This window comes from Ranitomeya variabilis, chromosome 7, assembly GCF_051348905.1.
Source record: "Ranitomeya variabilis isolate aRanVar5 chromosome 7, aRanVar5.hap1, whole genome shotgun sequence".
NCBI classification, from domain to species: Eukaryota; Metazoa; Chordata; class Amphibia; order Anura; family Dendrobatidae; genus Ranitomeya; species Ranitomeya variabilis.
Genome location: NC_135238.1, coordinates 144,566,537 through 144,582,139, shown reverse-complemented (window position 1 = coordinate 144,582,139; position 15,603 = coordinate 144,566,537).

The window sequence follows — 15,603 nt, the reverse complement described above, 5'->3', positions numbered from 1 at the left end:
CCTTCAGAGCCACATTCAGCTCTGAAAGAGGGTCGTGAGCCACAATAAGCTCTGAGAGAGAGGATTGCGAGCCATATACAGCTCCGGCCCCCTCACAGTGGTAAAACCCATAGCCCTCATTACCGGTATAATGACAGCAAAAGCTTTGCCACACAGAAATCACAATGAGGCATTATACCAAAATCCAGGGATTCCCATCTTACCCACCTTCAGCAGGCACTCCCACCACACTGTCCCATCCAGCTTCAAGCACTTCCTCTGACTAGCGGTATCATCCTATCTCCATCTTACTAGACTTAAATTATCACTGAACTCCCAAGGCCAATATATGCTCATCCAGTTCTGCTGTTCTGTGCTGGGCTACTCGGAAAAGTCACCATCTGAAGACTTGCTCTTCTTAGCTGTTTGCTGGACCTGGTGGTAGTGCATCAAGCAGGCAGACAGCTATGAGCCACACATCTTGGGCCTGTGAGCCACAGGTTGAGGACCCCTAGTATAGCCCCTTTAATGCCCACTACCATGATTATGCATCACTAGATGGTGGCCCGATTCTAACGCATCGAGTATTCTAGAATATGTATGTATGTATATAGCAGCCACATAATATATAGCACAGGCCACGTAGTATATAGGAGCCATGTAGTATATAGCAGACAAATACTATGTGGCCTGTGCTATATACTATGTGGCTGCTATATACATACATACATACATACATACATATTGTAGAATATCCGCTGCGTTAATACAGGCCACACAGTATATAACAGTGGCCACGCAGTATATAACACAGCCCAAACAGTATATAACACAGCCCACGCAGTATATAGCAGCCACGCAGTATATAACACAGGCGACGAAGTATATAACACTGGCCACATAATATATAGCACAGCCCATGCAGTATATAACAGCCACACAGTATATAGCACAGCCCCCGCAGTATATAACACTGGCCACGTAATATATAACACAGCCCACGCACAGCCCACGCAGCACATAGCAGCCATTCAGTATATAGCACAGCCCCCCGCAGTATATAGCAGGCACGCAGTATATAACATAGCCACGTTAGTATATAGCACAGAGATGTAGTATATAACAGAGCCCACGCAGTATGTAACACAGCCCACGTAGTATATAGCAATGTGGGCACTATATGCGTGGTTAAAAAAGACTTAAAATAAAAAATAAACATATACTCACCTTCGGAAGGCCCCTTGAAGTCCTGGCACCTGTGTGCGGTGCACGCGGCAGCTTCCGGTCCCAGGGTTGGTATGAGCACAGGACCTGTGATGACATTGCGGTCACATGACAGTGACATCATGGAAGGTCCTTCTCACATAGCATCCTTGGCACCGGAACCTGCCGCTTGCACTGCCGAGGACAGCGGGCGAAGTCGGAGGGTGAGAATAACCTTTTTTTTAATTATTCTTATTTGTAACATTAGATCTTTTTACTATTGATGCTGCATATGCAGCATCAATAGTAAAAAGTTGGTCACACAGGGTTAATAGCTGCGTAACCGGAGTGCGTTACACTGCGCTCCGGTAACGCTGGCATTAACCCTGTGTGAGCGCTGACTGGAGGGGAGAATGGAGCAGCGACTGACTGCGGGGAGGAAAGAGCGGCCATTTTGCCAACGGACTGTGCCCGTCGCTGATTGGTCATGGCAATGGTCATGGGCGTTTTGCCACGACCAATCAGCGACTTGGATTTCCATGACAGACAGAGGCCGCGACCAATGAATATCTGTGACAGACAGACAGTCAGACGGAAGTGACCCTTAGACAATTAAATAGTAGATAGTTATGCTTTGGGCACAGTAGTTATTAATGAACCAACATTTTATTTTCAGCTAACACTCTACTCTAACAGGGATAACGTGTAACAGTTATTTGCATATCGATATAGTGTGGTACCCTACAGTCCGTTCTGTCTGTCGGTCCTAGGCACCACATTCTGATACTGGTGACATCTTAGCCGCATCAGTGGTTAACACAAAATTACATCTACTGTAGATGTTATGTAGTTGTACATTTATTAGTTCCTACAGCACCTCCATTGCAGTGCCCTCATTCAGTGCTAGCCAAAAAATCTCCACTTTGAACTTTGGTTGCCTCAGTAATATTAAAAGTCCATAAGAGTAGCAGACCATAGCATTCAGTCGTTACTTTTATGACTCTCTCCACTCCACATTTCTTAGGTCTGTCATGTCAACCATATTTATTTATAGTCATACAATCCCTTTATGATAACTACAACAATCGATGAGCTTTATGTAAGGATATGCTTATGTTGTCAATGCATTGAAACCAAATAAATCTTAAACAATTCCAGTATTTTCCTGCAGGTGTCAGTGTAAGACTATGTAAATCCTTCACTCTGTAATTCCCTTCAGATCATTTTCATTGAATCCGTCTTGCCATCCTCCTGGAATGTATTTGGCAATGTAGACATCTTTGCTTGTCTCCATCCTAGATTTGTTTTTCTAATTTCTCTTCACTTTTATGTTTACCAGCTGCTTTATTGCTCTATGGAGCCTTCCTTCACAATCTTTCTTTCTCTTCTGTCTCGCTGTTGTTTTCTTCGTGTGTGCGTTCCAGCCTACAATCACTGTCTATGGTCCCAGCTGCCTCTTCTGATTTTTCATTACAGTTTAATTTAAAACTGGGATTGGAATGGAAATGTCTTTTTGCCATTTGGGGTTTGCAGGGCCTGTGGTTTTATTGTCAAAGGCACAAATGTTAGTTACTACTGTTTTTTCTTGTGTACAAATGTGAGTTGCAGGGTAACAAGGGATACAAAGATAAATCCGCTGTAGAGCTAGGACAATGTAACTGTGCATTATTTATGGCTGGTTCTGCATGATTTGGAAGGGAAGAGAACATAGAACCAAACGTGTCTCTCAGGCGTAAATTATCAGCTGGTCCTTCAAACGGAACATTGTAAATATACAGTTGCCAAGTCAACCTTCAATAAAGACGAAAAGCTGTTGATGTCTAGTTTGTGCACTTCAAGTAGCTATTTCCAGATGTTCAGTTTCACAGACCATTAGGATTGCTGACAACTAGTCAAGTATATGTTTGACCTTATGAAGATGAAATATTTTTTCACTACTTATTTAATTTAAATAGACCATTTAAAAAATGATGCCTTTTGCACTATGACTGTACAGATCCATGTGACTTTGATAGATCTGTATTAAATTTAGATACTTACCACCTATTACCTATAGGCAAATTTAGTTAATTACTTCTGGACTTCCCATAGACTAGACTTCCACCTCGGCATTCCAGTTACTCTGAAGTGACATTCTGAAATATCACTGCATAGTATAGCAGGTGCCCGAGATCTTGTGACTTTGGGAGATACAGCCAGATTCCCCAAAGAGAAAGCAAAGAGTGTCTTCATCTCTGTCTTCCTGATCGCTGTATGCACAGCACTGAACAGGTCCTGTGTAACTGCTGGATGCAGGGACGGAACAGGAGCTGTTGAGTCCTAGGAGACCCAGTTAACTCTGCAGACAAGAGGCTGAATTTTCCCTGTAACTTGGGCTAATATACCAGCCCTAATGCCCTAATTACAGCGGAAATCAATTTAAAGAGAAAGCATTTAAATGTTGAAATGCACCCAAAGGGTCTTTTATTAAATTATGGGGTGCACAATCTTAAAACCTTGCAATGTCCTCACATCCTGTTCCTTCTAGATGCGTCCGGATCCCAGAATTCCAAGCGGCGGAAGTTCACAGACCTCCATATTGGGAAACCCAAAAGTGATGGGTGTCTCAATATAGAAACTGCTGGTGGTACCAGCCTCTTACGCGGTACCACCAGCGGAACACCGTCGCACCACACACACACACACACACACACACACACACTGTATATGCCGTACACACTACACACACACAAACACGTACTGTATATGCATTACGCACCGCACACACACACACTGTATACGCCGTACGCAGCCTCTTGCGCGGTACCACAAGCAGAACACTGTCACGAATACGCCGCCGCTGGGATCAGCCAATTGATGAGGGGAGAACACAGCACATGAAGGAGAGAGACAGCAGGCAAGGGGGATAGCACATGGGGTAGACAGGTCAAAGAAGAGAGCACAGATGGGAGAAGTCAGCACATGGGGAAAGAGAGAGTGGATGGGTGGGTGAGCAAATGGGGGAGAGATTCTCAATTCTGCAAAGCCTACCCCCATCGTGACATTACTACCCTCCCGATGCGATAGCATCAGGCCTCCAACAAGTATGTAAAGTAAATGAAAACAAAACAAATAATATGGAGGCAAAAAGTAAATAAATTAAAAAGCTGTTAATAGTTCAAATCGCTTTGACTAAATCTACCCCATTACAGTAAAATAAAAAGCACAGCTAAAGCAAAAAAAGGAACTTTAAAAGTTCCCAAAATAATTCAATTGACATAACAAAAAGGCAACATTATTTACCAGTCAAGGTCACAAAGGAAAATGCAAAAACAGGTTGGAGCAGGCCATCTTACTAAAGCAGGTAACACATGCACAAAATACTTATGAAACAACCACTCTTAGCCTATTAATCTGTGGAGAGGTGATTGCCTAGTATTAGAATTGCACACTGATGAAGCTTGCAATAGGGCACAAGTTACACACATGTATAGAACAGTGCCCAGGTAACTGCCTATTACACACCTCTACTAATTGACTAGGCGGGCTGCCCCCACTTTACCAGTGCATGACAAAGGTGCAAGCCCCTAGTTTATAGGGTCACAATTAGTGTTGAGCATTCCGATACCGCAAGTATCGGGTATCGGCCGATACTTGCGGGTATCGGAATTCCGATACCGAGATCTGATACTTTTGTGGTATCGGGTATCGGTATCGAAACAACATTAATGTAAAAATGTGTAAAAGAGAGAATTAAAATAAAAAATATTGCTATACTCATCTCTCCGACGCAGCCTGGACCTCACCGAGGGAATCGGCAGCGTTGTTTGCTTAAAATTTGCGCGTTTACTTCCTTACGTGAAGTCCCGGCTTGTGATTGGTCGCGTGCCGCCCATGTGGCCGCGACGCGACCAATCACAGCAAGCCGTGACGTAATTTCAGGTCCTTCAGGATTTTAAAATTTCGTTCTGGCTTATGATTGGTCGCGTCGCGGTCACATGGGCGACGCGACCAATCACAAGCCGTGACGTCACGGGAGGCTGGACACGCGCGCATTTTAAAATGCGCAAATTTTAAGCAAACAACGCTGCCGGTTCCCTCGGTGAGGTCCAGGCTGCGTCGGAGAGGTGAGTATAGCAATATTTTTTATTTTAATTCTTTCTTTTACACATTAATATGGATCCCAGGGCCTGAAGGAGAGTTTCCTCTCCTTCAGACCCTGGGAACCATCAGGGATACCGTCCGATACTTGAGTCCCATTGACTTGTATTGGTATCGGGTATCGGTATCGGATTAGATCCGATACTTTGCCGGTATCGGCCGATACTTTCCGATACCGATACTTTCAAGTATCGGACGGTATCGCTCAACACTAGTCACAATTGATGGGCCTGGCTGTGTAGGATGCTAGCAGGTACATAGGATCAACAAGGAGATTAAACCACACTAATACATATAAGGATAACAATAAAAATAAAAAATAATTTTTATGAGGTGTGGTTTAATATACAGTGGAGACCACTAAATAGCAAGAAACAGCACCAACCCAGGAGACGGAAATCAAGGAGAAAGAGAATTACAGCCAAGGAGTTCATATAAATATATCTTTATTAGGGCAATAGCAGAACAATATGTTAAAAAATTTTTATTTGAACAAAATATTAAAAATATATATTTATACATTAATTATATAAAAATGTGCAACGTGAGATAAAAAGGTACAAATAATCAATACAGGATAATAAAATAACTTTATCCTATGACCGGAATAAATATAAATAAAGAACTGATCTCAGGCCATTAATACGTGAAAAAAATTATTTTATATATAAAAATATATATAAAAATACGTAGAGGCACAATATATATATAAAAAAATATAATAATGAGAAAAAAAAAGAGTGAAACACTATAAACAGCAAAATATCAACTGCAAAGGGGTAAAGTGCATAAGTGTCATAGCAACAATTGAAGGGAGGGGAAAGTTTATGTAAATACACAAACGTCCCAAGGTGCATAAAATAAGCAACCGAAACTGTGAATGTTATCACACAGTAAACAACTTGTGACACAATAAACAATTAGTGATAAAGAAAGAGGAAATAATTTGTGCCAAAAAGAGTAGTCTCAATAGTATAGCATGAATAAAGTACTGCAATGATGCAGCTGAACCGGAGATCAAGCAAGGAAAATAAAATATATAAAACCGGACATAGGAGGTACCTTGTAACTTGAATCTCAACGTGCACACGCGCCCCGACGCGCGTTTCGGTATTAGTTCCTTCGTCAGGGGGAATTATATGAGCTGTTTAACATCAGATATTTATAGGAAAAATGATCCTGGTGATAACACCGCCCGGGCCTGAGCGGCGCATGCGCCGCCTGCAAAACCAGGAAGTCCCGTGACACCACATCACATGACCGGACGCACGGCATTAGGAATCCGGCGTTGCCAAGGCCACAGAGATGCAGCGCCCCGGACCCCGAGGACACAGACCGCGCATGCGCACAGCCAAGGGCGCGTCATCAGCAAGGAATTGCATATAAGTAAAGAATGGGGCCAAAGTAATTAGCGATATGAGGGTCATAAGACCCAAAACCTTTAAATAGATTTTAGGTTACAGCGAAGATCCTTATAATAAAAAGACATAGGCATATGGCGCTATATTATTATATTGGCCAAAAAAATTAATTTAACAAAAAATAAATAAATATGCCACGAAATATTCAAAAAGTGCACAGAGATTTTAGGCAAAACACAATATTTGCAGTAGAGATCAATAATAATGAACATATAATACCAAATATGTGAAAGTAGAGACCATGATACAACTATTTGTGGACAGGATTATGGGATGCTAGGATTTCTCCACAATATACTTAATATATTTATTTTCTCTTATTTATTATTAATTTTTGCATTTTCTTTTTTCTGCCTTTATTATGTTTTATTATTTATTATTATTTTTTTTTTTACTTTATTTATTATCTTCCTTTCTTCTTTTTCTTAATATTTTTATTTTTATTTTCATGCATCATTATTATTATTTTTTTGATAATCCAATCTTTTTTAATTTAATTATTTTCTTTTTTATTTTCTTTATATATATTGTTAATAATTTGGTATTATATGTTCATTATTATTGATCTCTACTGCAAATATTGTGTTTTGCCTAAAATCTCTGTGCACTTTTTGAATATTTCGTGGCATATTTATTTATTTTTTGTTAAATTATTTTTTTTGGCCAATATAATAATATAGCGCCATATGCCTATGTCTTTTTATTATAAGGATCTTCGCTGTAACCTAAAATCTATTTAAAGGTTTTGGGTCTTATGACCCTCATATCGCTAATTACTTTGGCCCCATTCTTTACTTATATGCAATTCCTTGCTGATGACGCGCCCTTGGCTGTGCGCATGCGCGGTCTGTGTCCTCGGGGTCCGGGGCGCTGCATCTCTGTGGCCTTGGCAACGCCGGATTCCTAATGCCGTGCGTCCGGTCATGTGATGTGGTGTCACGGGACTTCCTGGTTTTGCAGGCGGCGCATGCGCCGCTCAGGCCCGGGCGGCGTTATCACCAGGATCATTTTTCCTATAAATATCTGATGTTAAACAGCTCATATAATTCCCCCTGACGAAGGAACTAATACCGAAACGCGCGTCGGGGCGCGTGTGCACGTTGAGATTCAAGTTACAAGGTACCTCCTATGTCCGGTTTTATATATTTTATTTTCCTTGCTTGATCTCCGGTTCAGCTGCATCATTGCAGTACTTTATTCATGCTATACTATTGAGACTACTCTTTTTGGCACAAATTATTTCCTCTTTCTTTATCACTAATTGTTTATTGTGTCACAAGTTGTTTACTGTGTGATAACATTCACAGTTTCGGTTGCTTATTTTATGCACCTTGGGACGTTTGTGTATTTACATAAACTTTCCCCTCCCTTCAATTGTTGCTATGACACTTATGCACTTTACCCCTTTGCAGTTGATATTTTGCTGTTTATAGTGTTTCACTCTTTTTTTTTCTCATTATTATATTTTTTTATATATATATTGTGCCTCTACGTATTTTTATATATATTTTTATATATAAAATAATTTTTTTCACGTATTAATGGCCTGAGATCAGTTCTTTATTTATATTTATTCCGGTCATAGGATAAAGTTATTTTATTATCCTGTATTGATTATTTGTACCTTTTTATCTCACATTGCACATTTTTATATAATTAATGTATAAATATATATTTTTAATATTTTGTTCAAATAAATTTTTTTTAACATATTGTTCTGCTATTGCCCTAATAAAGATATATTTATATGAACTCCTTGGCTGTAATTCTCTTTCTCCTTGATTTCCGTCTCCTGGGTTGGTGCTGTTCCAGGTACATAGGATGCAGTGACACCCTGGCAGAGCAAGGTTTAACATGTTCTTCATATGTAGAAATGGTAATGGCACAAGCAGGGGGGTAAAGGATGTGATTGGAGGATGAGGAAAGTCAAATTCAATAGAATATAACAGGTTAACTGAGGCTACTTTCACACTTGCGTCGTGCACTGCACGTCGCAATGCGTCGTTGTGGCTAAAAAATGCATCCTGCAAAATTGCTTGCAGGATGCATTTTTTGTCCATAGACTAACATTAGCAACGCATTGCATCGTGTTGCGTCGGACCGTCGGCACCAAAAAACGTTGCATGTAAAGTTTTTTGGTGCGTCGTGTCCGCCATTTCCGACCGCGCATGCGCAGCCGGAACTCCGCCCCCTCCTCCCCGCACCTCACAATGGGGCAGCGGATGCATTGAAAAACAGCATCCGCTGCCCCCATTGTGCAGCGCTTTCACTGCTTGCTTCGGTACGTCCAAACAACGCAATTCGCTGTGCGTCGTACGATGCTAGTGTGAAAGTAGCCTTATCAGTTTTTGTGTGCTGGAGGAAGGTGGCTGGTAGATCCCTCAGCAGTGCTGCAGGCGACACAAGATATCTCCGATCTGGTGCTGCTGATGAGTGATGCACTTTCTCCTTAAAACGACGAATCCTCTGGGTTCTTTGGCATGTGATCTCCTGATCCGTGCACACGGCAGAGTAGAGGTAATGGTCAGCAGCACAGAAGAAGAAGCAGAAAGTTCAGTAGGCAAGGCAGCAGTAGAAGCACACAGTCCAGCGGACACAGCCACAGGCACGGCCGGTCCTTAGCAGGCACCGCAATGATGGGACTAAGCGGTGCCTTCGCGATGGTGAGTGGAGCCAAGGTACCTACTCTATCCTGCTCATTATATGGTGCGGAAGTCTCTCTGGGCTGAAGGTAGTATGTGTTGGCAGTCTGGCTAGCTGGGGGTATAGGCACAGATAGTGGGCGTGGGTCTGTGGAGATGGAATCAACCATCTCACTACTCACAAGCTTGTTCCTCGCCAAGTGTCCCGTCTTCCTGCTCAAACTGCTATTTCTGTTGGGCCCATCCCCATCAGTCTGGTGTCCTGAACTGCTTTGGTCAGCAATCTCTTCCCCTTGAAACATGGGTGACAGCCCTGACGGTTTGGCCCAGACACGCAGGAGAGACCATTAGCTTGGCTCTCCTCCCTACACTCCCCTGCTCTTTTTCCTTGCCATTCCACAGGCGAGACTCTTCGAGAAGTGTGTGACCATCTTCTCTTCTTCTGTGTGAATTGTTGTCAGACGAAATTCTCTTGGTCATAGCGACTGGGGGCTTGTCAGCTGTTGTTCATTCAGAGCATCTCAGATCAGGAAAAGAAGTGGAGCTATCTTGTGGTGCAGAATCCGACTGTGGAGGAAGAGCCATGGGGGAGATTGAATCCTCTGATTCTAACCTCTCGGAGCTTAATCCTTCATCCGCTTCTTTGTCCTTTGACTCTACCGGCGTATGGACCATCTCAGGAGCCTCAGGCTCCTCATCTACTCGAACAGGGTTCTTAGACAAGCAGGGTCGGAGCATATTCTGATGAAGAGTTCGAGTGGGAGCATCTTATTTTCCTTCAGGTTGGACTTCGTAGACAGGTCCCTCTGGACTAACTCTTCTCTTCACCTGATACAGGTCTTTCTCCCAATGTTTTTCCAGCGTGTCTTGAGGGCGCTGCTCTCACACTAAGACATGGTCTCCAGCTCGAAACACTGTTGCTCTGGACGAGGTCCTCTCTGCATGTTTTAGCTCCTGTAATCTGGTCCAGACCAACCGGTGTAAGGTCTGCAGGTGGTGTCAATTTTCTCAAACCCAGGAGGTCACACCCATCCGTGGGTAGTCCTCTTTTGGGTCCAATGCCAACTCGGTGATACCTTTTCCTTCTCAGCCAAACAGAAGAGAGTATGGTGTGGTGTATTGTTTGGTGCATCCGATTATTATATACTCACACCAGATAAGAAATGTACTCTGGCCATCGGACCTTGCGATCTTCCTCTAGAGTTCTTAACATCTGAATCAGTTGAATTGTTCACATGCACCATTACTTTGAGGGTGGTACGGTGTGGTGCGGGACAGACAGTGCAATTCATCCATTACTTTTCCCAAGAAACAAGCTCCCTGATCGGAGTGAATTCTCTTCGGACACCCATAGGGATGAATGAACTTCTTACATATTGCATATGCAGCGGACTCTGCAGTCTGATCCCATATCGGAGTCACCACGGCAAACTTTGTGAAGTGATCCACCATTACCAGGCAATGTTTGTAGCCCCGATGGGCCGGGCCAATGGTTAAATAATCTATTGTCAAGAGTTCCAGAGGAGTGGAGGTTACAATGGACTGAACGGGAGCCTTCTTCTCTGGCGCCTTAGCCAGCTCACATGTCCAGCACTTCTTACAGGCCTCATCCACTATCCAGAAACTTTCCTTTTTTATTAAACTACTAAAATGGTCTTACACAGTGTTATGGGTCGAGATCCCACCTCTGCACAGGGGGAATCTCGAGCCATCTCCGCTGCGGTCTCCCATCCTTCTCCAGCCACAGTGGAGCCTGCTCAGTGGAGACGTTGGTCCCAGCGTCTTGCTCAGTCTGACTCTGTCCAAAGGGTTACTGCTGCTTTTCCTGCTTCTGCCATTAAAGCCAGTACTGGGCAGCGGCAAGCAGACGCTTCTGGGACTAAGTCCTGCTTTTCTCTTTCTGAGCATGCCCAGAGTAAGATCTCTCAGTGGAGATCGAGGGACACATGTTCACATACTGCAGCTAAATCCATTGGTCCTCCAGGAAGGTCCTGAAGGTGCTCAGGCTCTGTAGCAGCCTCTCATTGGTCCTTCTAGGAAGGTCCTGTTCTTGCTGCAGCTATTTAAGGTTCTCATGACCGCACGGCCATGCGCTAGTATTGAATCAATAATAACATCTATATTTACTCGGTGCATTCCGCTAGCCCTAACATAATACTAGCGCCAGGGTCTGGCTAGCAATGGCGGACAAACAGCAATCTTTGCGGTACATCCAGCAGCTGGAGGGTAGGTTGGCGGCTCTCGAGCGCACAACCTCAGCTGTGGATGTTACCGCAGTAGCTGTTCAGGCTGCCATCATGGCTGCAGCAACTTTGTCCACTGCCACTCCTGTTCCGACCCTATCTCGCCTCCTGCTGCTAGAAAAATTCTCTGGCGATGGCAAATATTGTAGGGGTTTCGTGAGTCAGTGCTCAATACACCTCGAGCTTCTGGCTGCACGTTTCCCTACAGAGCGGGCAAAGGTGGGATTCATTATGTCCCTCCTGTCGGACAGGGCATTGGAGTGGGCTACGCTGCTGTGGGAGCGTAATGATCATGTGGTGCAGAGTGCTCCGCTGTTTCTGAGCACTCTGAAACAGGTCTTTTTAGGACATCAATTCACCCATGATACGGCGCTCCAACTGTTGGCATTGACTCAGGGCTCGTCCTTGGTCAGCCATTTTGCCGTCCACTTCCGCACCTTAGCATCTGAGCTGGAGTGGTCGGATAAAGCCCTCATCCCTATATTTTGGAAGGGGCTGGTTGACCATGTTAAGGACGCTCTGGCCACTAGGGAGATTCCCGCCACACTGGAGGAGTTAATAGCTGTATCTGCTCGTATTGACCTCCTTTTTCACGAGCTGAGGTTAGAGCGAGCCCAGTGTAGGCAGAGGTTTCGGCTGGCTCCCACCTTCGCCAAACCTTTGGAATCTCCGGTTCAGGCAACCGAGTCACATGAGGCCATGGAGTTGCCACGAGCGGGACCTAAGTCCCGGACCGCTCGTGCACTTAGGGTCTGTCATGTTTGCCGGCAGTCAGGACATTTTGCCACCAGATGTCCTCAGTGGTCAGGTAAACGTCAGCTTCTAGTGGTAGTGGGTGGAGGTTCACTAGACATGGCGACGTTTGCCTCCAAATTGTCCTTTAAGGGGACAATTACCATTGGCCCATCCACTCATTCGGTAGAGCTTTGCGTGGACTCCAGGGCGGAGGGCAATTTTATGTCTTCTGCTTTCGCCCAACGACACGCAATACCTCTGGTGATGCTCGCCCAACCAGTGACCATACGAGTGGTGAATGGGTCGACACTGCCCTCACCGATTACACATCACACCATCCCATTTACTCTATCCATGTCGCCATCTCATCAGGAGATAATATCTCTGCTCGTCATTCCTGAGGGAATTGATGAGGTCCTGTTAGGGATACTGTCATGGTTCCCAATGGCAAGGGAACGTCAGAGAACTTAGATAACAGACTAGCTCTTGGGTGATGGAATCTCGAGCTGACCGTGAGCTAAACCTACCACACAACTAACAGTGGCCGGGTGACGTACCTACGTTTTATCCCTAGACGCCCAGCGCCAGCCGGAGAACTAACTAACCCTAATAGAGGAAAAAACAGACCTGGCTTACCTCTAGGGAAATTCCCCCAAAAAGGAGACAGAAGCCCCCCACATATATTGACGGTGAGTTCAGAGGAAAAGACATACGCAGTATGAAGGTAGGTTCAGCAAAGCGAGGTCCGCTTACTAGATAGTAAGAAGATACAATAGGGAACTTCACGGTCAGCTGAAAACCCTATTAAAATACCATCCAGAAATTACTTTAAGACTCATGTGTCAACTCATGACACCGGAGTGGTAATTTCGGCCCACAAGAGCTTCCAGCTACAGAAACATAACATAACTGTGAACTGGAACAAAAATGCAAACAAACTTAGGACTAAGAGTCCAACTTAGCTGATAGTAGTCTAGAAGCAGGAACATGCAACAGAAAGGCTCTGGTTACATTGATGGCCGGCACTAGAATAACTGAGCAGCAAGGCTAAATAGGATACTCCCATATCCTGATGGAAACAGGTGAACAGAGAAAGTGAAGCACACAAGTCCAGTACCACCAGTGACCACCGGGGGAGCCCAAAAACCAAATTCACAACAGTACCCCCCCCTCAAGGAGGGGGCACCGAACCCTCACAAGAACCACCAGGGCGATCAGGATGAGCCCTATGAAAGGCACGGACCAAATCAGAGGCATGAACATCAGAGGCTGTCACCCAAGAATTATCCTCCTGACCGTAGCCCTTCCACTTGACCAGATACTGAAGTTTCCGTCTGGAAACACGGGAGTCCAAGATCTTCTCCACAACGTACTCCAATTCACCCTCAACCAACACCGGAGCGGGAGGCTCAACGGAAGGCACAACCGGTACCTCATACCTGCGCAATAATGACCGATGGAAGACATTATGGATAGAAAAAGATGCCGGGAGGTCCAATCGAAAGGACACAGGGTTAAGAATCTCCAAAATCTTATACGGGCCGATGAACCGAGGCTTAAACTTAGGAGAAGAAACCCTCATAGGGACAAAACGAGAAGACAACCACACCAAGTCCCCAACACGAAGACGAGGACCAACACGACGACGGCGGTTAGCAAAATGCAGAGTCTTCTCCTGGGACAACTCCAAATTGTCCACCACCTGTCCCCAAATCCGATGCAACCTATCCACCACAGTATCCACTCCAGGACAATCCGAAGACTCCACCTGACCAGAAGAAAAGCGAGGATGAAACCCCGAATTGCAAAAGAAAGGAGAAACCAAAGTGGCAGAACTAGCCCGATTATTGAGGGCAAACTCCACCAACGGCAAAAAGGCAACCCAGTCATCCTGATCCGCAGACACAAAACACCTCAAATAAGTCTCCAAGGTCTGATTAGTTCGCTCAGTCTGGCCATTAGTCTGAGGATGGAACGCAGACGAAAAAGACAAATCAATGCCCATCCTAGCACAGAACGCCCGCCAAAATCTAGACACGAACTGGGTCCCCCTGTCAGAAACGATATTCTCCGGAATACCATGCAAGCGAACCACATTTTGAAAAAACAGAGGAACCAACTCGGAAGAGGACGGCAACTTAGGCAAGGGCACCAAATGAACCATCTTTGAAAAACGGTCACACACCACCCAGATGACAGACATTTTCTGAGAAACAGGGAGATCAGAAATAAAATCCATAGAGATGTGAGTCCAAGGCCTCTTTGGAATAGGCAAAGATAACAACAATCCGCTAGCCCGAGAACAACAAGGTTTGGCCCGAGCACAAACATCACAAGACTGCACAAAAACTCGTACATCTCGAGACAGAGAAGGCCACCAGAAGGACCTAGCCACCAAATCCCTGGTACCAAAGATCCCGGGATGACCTGCCAACGCAGAAGAATGAACCTCCGAGATGACTCTACTGGTCCAATCATCAGGAACAAACAGTCTACCAGGCGGGCAACGATCAGGTCTATCCGCCTGAAACTCCTGCAAAGCCCGTCGCAGGTCTGGGGAAACAGCAGATAATATCACCCCATCCTTAAGGATACCTGTAGGTTCAGAATCACAAGGGAAATCAGGCTCAAAACTCCTAGAAAGGGCATCCGCCTTCACATTTTTAGAACCTGGTAAGTATGAGACCACAAAATTAAACCGAGAGAAAAACAACGACCAGCGCGCCTGTCTAGGATTCAGGCGCCTGGCAGACTCAAGATAAATCAAATTCTTGTGATCGGTCAATACCACCACCTGATGTCTAGCCCCCTCAAGCCAATGACGCCACTCCTCAAAAGCCCACTTCATAGCCAAAAGCTCCCGATTACCAATATCATAATTTCGCTCGGCGGGCGAAAATTTTCGAGAAAAGAACGCACAAGGTCTCATCACGGAGCAATCGGAACTTTTCTGCGACAAGACCGCCCCAGCTCCGATCTCGGAAGCATCGACCTCAACCTGAAAAGGAAGAGTAACATCAGGCTGACGCAACACAGGGGCGGAAGAAAAGCGGCACGTAAGCTCCCGAAAGGCCTCCACAGCAGCAGGGGACCAATCAGCAACATCAGCACCCTTTTTGGTCAAATCAGTCAAAGGTTTAGCAACATCAGAAAAACCAGTTATAAATCGACGATAAAAATTAGCAAAGCCCAAAAATTTCTGAAGGCTCTTAAGCGAAGAAGGTTGCGTCCAATCACAAA